We start from the raw sequence: 6,679 nt of genomic DNA, 5'->3' as shown, positions 1-6,679 counted from the left end.
CGGACGCTCACAGCGTAACCTACGGTGGGGACTCACTCCCAACCCGTGTTGCTCTCCATCAGTGCTGACGGATTAGTTTGTTTTACTGCGTGGGCACCAGGTCTCTGAGTAGTTTAAATCTGAACGCAACACCAAGGTATCACATATTTCTTGTAAAATCTCGATGGAGGAGTTGTTCCTTCAAATAAGATTTTGATTGTCTTTTTCCTTTTTGCCTAACAAAACATATATGTCTGCTTCTAATTTGTAGGCTGCCAGCCTGAGCATTGCCGAACAGTACATCAAAGCATTTTCTGAACTTGCTAAAAGCAAACATGGAAGCTCTCCCTAATTCATCGATTAAAGGTGGCTCACATAGATCGTTCTCTTACTGACTAATTAATTAGATTATGGATTTTCTTTATGTTATTAGTACTGATCTCAGATGCTTAGTTTCCAAGTTTATCTCAAAACTTCACCTTCTATGAATGCCCCCAGGTGGTGCATATCTAAAAGCTCTTTGTGCATTCTTAAGATTTTTGTATATGCATTTGCGTGAATTGAGCCCGGATCTGATCTGGTTTGGCTATGTTCATGGTTTTCTTTGGTCATGTATGAGTGGAAAAGGGAGGCAGGGGAGTTCCAGTTTGTGAGGACAGTGGTGACATGGTTGACTGAATGGCAATAGGAAGAAGGCACATCTCACATAATTGTTTTATTCAAGACAAGTCTACACTCTCTTATGTCAAATTTGCACAGATTTCCCTGCCCTAGGTATGGTGCTTTTGATACTTCAGTAAATATTTTCACTGTTATTACACTATAGTGCTTAACTATGATCCCTTTGGCATCAGGCTATTTCTAAGGGGGAGAGAAGAGTGTTATTTTTTTTGGGGATTACAAAGAATGGTAGCGGTGAGTATATAGTATATTCTTTTTCCTATTTTTCTTTAACATATTTAGTCTTAGTATGGTGCTTGCTAAAAACAGAGTATGGTGGTTCGATTTAGTTTTTCTCTGTGGTATCTTCCCTACCGTCTCTCTCTCTCTCTCTTTAGTTTCTAACTTTGATGCTTTGATTTGTTGTTTTGACCAGCATGAGGAGTATTAGCCACGGAGGAGGGAGGAGACTGACATGAGGAAAACATATTCTGGATCGATTTGGTTCTCATGGTGGCATCTTCCCTGCTTTCTCCTTTCTTTTTATTTCCAACACTCTCTGGTACAGAGCGGTTAACAAACAACTGAACTGAATATTGCTTTTTCTCCTTTTCAGATAAGTTAGTTTACATTAGTTTTCTGTTTGCTTTCCGTATGGATCTATACATGTTATTTTTATATCCAGTTTTCTGGGTGCTTTTCAAAAAGGGGGAGACCCATGGCCGATATAGTTGCATTAAGGTGCAATTTGATAACTAAATACATAATATAAGTCCATCAAAATATTACATGCATGTGTGCTGTTTGTGCTTGTATACCTTCAATCTGCTTTGTGGAAGGCTGTTTGTATTAAACTTTAGTGCTCGGTTGTTCATCATAGTCCCATTCCCTTGATAATTAATATTGAAGCAATGAAAAATATGTGAAATTGCAAGAAACTTGAAGAAGTGGAGGAACATGACTCAGTCTGTCATTGGGGACATGTACTGTTACAGATACACTCTGTATTTCTACCTATCGTTGGTGTGATGTTTGAACATTAAGTTGTCATTTAATTATGGCATTCCCTTCTGCTTTTGTTTATGCTATAACAATAGCCGCAAACTATCTTCGGGACGTATGGCAGGTTTGCCGACAATCTGATTGCATTGCAGGTTTGGTACTAATTTCTCAAAAAATCATGCTTTTGCAGCACCGTCCTGTTGAGCCATGAGATCTGAACCAAGGAATCCAGATAACATCGACTATGTTTATAGATCACTACATGTTCCGTTGGAACATTGTGAGGTCCTTTTTCCAGTAACCATCTAAACACACGCCTCATGTTTTTTTATATTATTCATTGCAATGCATTGCATGCTCGCTGCAAGCTTCTAAAAGAAGTTTATACTTTTGTTGCTAAATGTTCTCTCTTACTGAACTAGCTTCAGGACGAACAGCAAGTTTGCTAACCATTTGATCTTTTTGTGCATTGCAGGTTTGCTACTAAATTCTCAAAAAAGAAACGTTCTTATGCATCACCATCATGTGGAACCACGATACCTGAACCAATGAACTCAGTGAACATTTATTATATTTATTATGGATCATTACATGTTCTGCTGGAACAAGGTTCCTTTTCAGTAACAAGTTGAACGCGCGTCATGCTTTTTTGAATATAACTGAATATCTAAAATAGCCATGGTGTACTGCTGTATATATTTTAAAATGGCAAGCTTGCATCTTGATGTTTGATTGCTATGAACTTCCGTATTATAAAATTACTATAGATTTCCTTTAATTCTCCAAAAAGGACAATTTGTTTGTTTGTTACGGTGCCAATAGTAACAAAAGATCATGATGAAGTTGAGTATGTAGAAATACTTTTTAAGGCGCCTCATTATTTGCTGCCAATGACTGTTTTGCCCCAATCTCTGGCTTTCCAAACATAGCATTGCTATGCCTCCAACATTCATCGATTGTCAATTATTCTCTTATACATGACATTGATGCCCTGTGTTTGGGTAATATGTATAGAATTAGTTCCGTTCTACAAGGACCGGATATTGTCACATTGATTAAGTATAATTTTTTCAAGCATGCTAGAGTATGGTGGCATTTTATAGGCCCTTGAGCTATAAAATTTTGTATGCTCAGTTTCTTGATCTGTATTTGCCATTTGAGCCAAATTATCTCATCAGGGACGCATCAACATACAAACTCACCCTTCAGTTTATTTATAACATTTCTTTTTATATGGTGCAACAGCTTGAGATATATGAAGAGAATTTTTACATGTCCAATGCAGACTGTTTGTTTTCACTTTCTAATCAATGAAGTATTTTTAATTGATAAAGTAATTGTAATTGATGAAGTAGATATAGTTGTTGCAGCGGCACAAACTCGGTTGCGTCCGCTATGACCCCAATCTTCGGATTATTATAAGTAGAGGTTGATTGTGTAGGAGGTGAAGATGCTCACGCCTAAAGCCAAACTTGACGCCGTCGACGCCACCATCCGGGAGCTCATTTATATTGGCTTCGAATGGCTACCGTTGTATTTTCTGTACTTTTGGTTGTGGTCGTAATTGTTACCCTATGCCTTTGCAAGAATAACTGAAAATGGTGATTTCTATTGACTGGAAACCGAGTACTTGTCTAATTATTGTTCAAGAAAATATAGTGAGTCGTGTTCTTGGTTGCTAATAGTATAGTACACCTATGCGGATCCTTCTGTCGGACCGTTGAATGGAAATAACTCAAAAGAAGATAATAGAGATGTTGTCTCTATGCAATCGGTAACTGTCAGTTCAGTTACAAAGAACGACCATCACAAATAACTTTGAGATGTCCATTGGTAAAGGTCAGTTTGGAGTAGTCTATTTTGGCTACTTGGAAGATGGAACCCCAGTTGCAGTCAAAACACGCTTAGAATCATCATCTCATGGGGTTAATGAGTTCTTGGCAGAGGTTAGCTTTCTTCCCGCTCCTCTCCTCTCCTCTTATTCTTATGCATGTTTTATTTTTCTCTTCCGTCTAGATCAAATCAATTTTCCCAAATAATCTCTCCATTTTGCCAAACACTCTGGTCACTTATTGATAGAACTACTCTGAATTGCATTTCAGGCTCTACATCTAATAAGAGTTCATCACAGGAACTTGGTCAATCTGGTTAGCCACTACAAGGATGGACACCACTCAACTCTTGTCTACGAGTATAAATTGCTAATTTGCATTGCTCTTTCGTGCAACAAGTGCGTTGATACTTACAAACAACGAGGCATGTGACTATTTACTATCACTGTTGTTTGGTATTCGAACATGTCTTTTCGAGGGGGAGATGGGAACAGATAGACTCAGTGAAAGTTGGCTGCACGTAAACTATTGTGATCAAGTTGGAAAAAAATGTTTCCCCTCTTAACTGCTCCTGTTGGAGACTGGGGTCAGTAGTCACTGAAATTTGCACACGCATGGAGGAATGAATGATGATTCTCAAGTAACGAAGTTGTAGCCTTCACGACAAGATAAATGGATGATTTTGCAGCTCAAGTGTTGCTACATGTTACAGATAACTATGGCATTCCATTTTAATGAATCTGCATATTGCTGTTGTGAGTAATATTTCACCCTAAGAATAATATTGTTGTATCTCCAGTTTCTATGTTGCAGCAATGGGTAGTTGTGCTTTAGTCCCCCTTCAGCTTTTTTTAACATGTGGTTCCTTCATCTTTTTGTTGTCAAGTCTTTCTGACTATTATAGCTGCACAATTTTTAGCAACGGGTAGTTGTGTTCTCTATCATCATATTTATCACTTAGAGGGGAAGGCTTTTTGACAGGAGCACCAGAAGCGAGGGAGGGCATGGCTGCACTGGAGGTTGTCCCAAGGCGAGGGCAGGGCAGAGACATGCAACAATGAGGGTTGCAACCGTAATCAATATCTCAATGTCGAATCATTTCCTATAGCCTTCCAGCAAGTTCATTCTTATTTTCTGATTGGGTCATGTTAGGCCAGCAAAGTAAACCTAGAAAAACTGATTAGGCAATGATGTTTTTGTTTAATTTTAGTGTTTGGTGTTTGGTTCAGATATGAATAATTCTGGTTATGGTTTGTGCATTGCATAGTGACGTTATAATCAGATTAGAGATAGTTGTCACGCATCTCTTTTCACTACAAACACATATGCACTTGCTTTTCGATCATTAGTGCTCCCCTTTCTATGCTATTAAGTATATGGCCCTAAGATGTTGCATTTAGTTCTTCAATTGAATCAGTTGTGGAAATAGGGACAAAAGATGCCAATCTTCTCTTGAAGACCACAACATTGATGCCTTTTGTTGATCACTGGTCTCTAAATATTCTTACGTGCATGGTTTGAACACTTGGATCGCTCTTGCTCTTTGCGCCATCAGCGCAACGGGTCATCTAGCACGAACGAAGGGCGAGTATATGCTTTTGCCTTCAAATGCACTTCCAAGGGACTGTGTCTGATCGTCTACTCAATATAAGCAAGTTGCAAGAGCCCCTTGTTATATTACTTATCATTAGTATAGATGCCTACTAAGACCTCTATGTTTATCATCCTTTTGGATCTTATGTAATCCCTTAAGACCATTCTGTGCATTTAATTGTCGATTATTTGCTGCTTAGACTGTTGTGTGGTATGCTTTTGGAACAACCATGATGAAAGAACATATGCTTTCGCCTTCAAGTGCACATCCAAAGGCCTCTGCATGATTGTCTATCTAATCTAAGCAGATCATAAGAGTCCTTTGCTACATGACTTAGTATTACTACTATGAAGAGTTGGCTCAGAGAAGTTGTTCTCAACGTCCAGCGATACATCTGTCTAACATATCTCTGGCTATCTACATGCCTTGCTCATCACATTGTAAATGATCATCTGTCTAACATATCTCTGGCTATATACATGCCTTGCTCATCACATTGTAAATGATCGCCCGTAAGCTTCTTAGAAAACATGTATCATGAGCAACCATCTATCTATCATCAGTCTGTACTTATTTCCACATGTTTCATTTTGTGTTTACATATTTTAATGCACACTCTTCCAATACTTAGCTTGCATTCGGCCTTTGCGCCATTGGCGCAACGGGTCATCTAGTACTTATAACTGAAAGCGGACCACAACAGTTATGATCTAAAACCTTCGTGACTTGGACTCTTGATTGTTAAGCAGATATCCTTAAAAGAAAGGATTGTCCACCAGATAAAAGTTTTTTTTAATTATGCTTATGCGACAACAAAAGAGCCTCCTCCAGGGCTTATTAAGGAAAAAAAAAGAGCAGCTTCCCATAGAAAAAAATAAACAAAAGAAGCGCAAAGTGCACGCTCAATATGGCACGTCGCCTCTCAAAAAGAAAATATGGCAACTACAAGTCTGGCAATTGCAGCTCCAAGGCAAATAAGAACGACGACAAGGTGACGTAGGACGGCAAATCAGCTTGGTGGAGGAACGGGTGGCGCCAATGTAATGTCTCATCCCAACATCCACATTCAGTACCTGATGGTGACTGATGCCAACTACAGCGTGTGGGCAGTGAAGATGAATATTATTGTCCAAACAACTCGAGTGTGGCAGCAATCATGGATGACGACATCGACGAGAAGTGCGACGAAGTTGCCATGGCTGCCATTCATACACATATCTTAAGAAATGTCAAACATATCTTATTATTGAAATATTTAACATTGCCAAAATCAAGTGTGTCATGCAGTCGGATAACTTCGGCTGGGTCAAGACTTGGATTGTCTGACGGATCGACGTGAGTCGGTTGATACAGAAGACGGTGGTGGGATCGGCGATGACGGCATAGGAGCGTGATGCTGATGGTGACCGACCTCTGGGGCGTGGAAACACGTGGTGCAGGCCCCGAGGGCTTGTGTGGTTTCGACAAGACTATGACGCGGGGTTGATTCAAGGTGTTGTATACACGGAGCTTGAAGTCGATGAGGCGCGGGGTGGATTGATCAACCACCATGGAGTCATGTTGAAGGTGGAGCTGGATTGAGGGGCTACGGCGTAAGTCGACAGAAAGTCGA

General features: G+C 39.6%; 1 long non-coding RNA gene across 4 annotated transcripts; it reads left to right on the top strand.

The window, feature by feature from the left end:
• The first annotated feature begins 425 nt into the window (after positions 1-425).
• LOC119266734 lies at positions 426-4,164 on the top strand. 4 transcript variants are annotated; one of them, XR_005132110.1, is made up of 7 exons: positions 426-753; positions 834-894; positions 1,076-1,152; positions 1,832-1,938; positions 2,117-2,250; positions 3,083-3,587; positions 3,744-4,164. It is a non-coding gene; the product is annotated as an uncharacterized LOC119266734 (long non-coding RNA). The 4 variants fall into 4 exon arrangements; XR_005132112.1 differs by having other exon boundaries at positions 1,794-1,938; positions 3,486-3,587; XR_005132111.1 differs by having other exon boundaries at positions 1,794-1,938; positions 3,481-3,587.
• The last annotated feature ends 2,515 nt before the right edge of the window (positions 4,165-6,679 follow it).

The sequence above is a fragment of the Triticum dicoccoides genome, chromosome 3A, assembly GCF_002162155.2.
Source record: "Triticum dicoccoides isolate Atlit2015 ecotype Zavitan chromosome 3A, WEW_v2.0, whole genome shotgun sequence".
Lineage (NCBI taxonomy): Eukaryota > Viridiplantae > Streptophyta > Magnoliopsida > Poales > Poaceae > Triticum > Triticum dicoccoides.
Note: the sequence above shows the minus strand (reverse complement) of the source record. Positions and strands in the feature narration are given on the sequence as shown.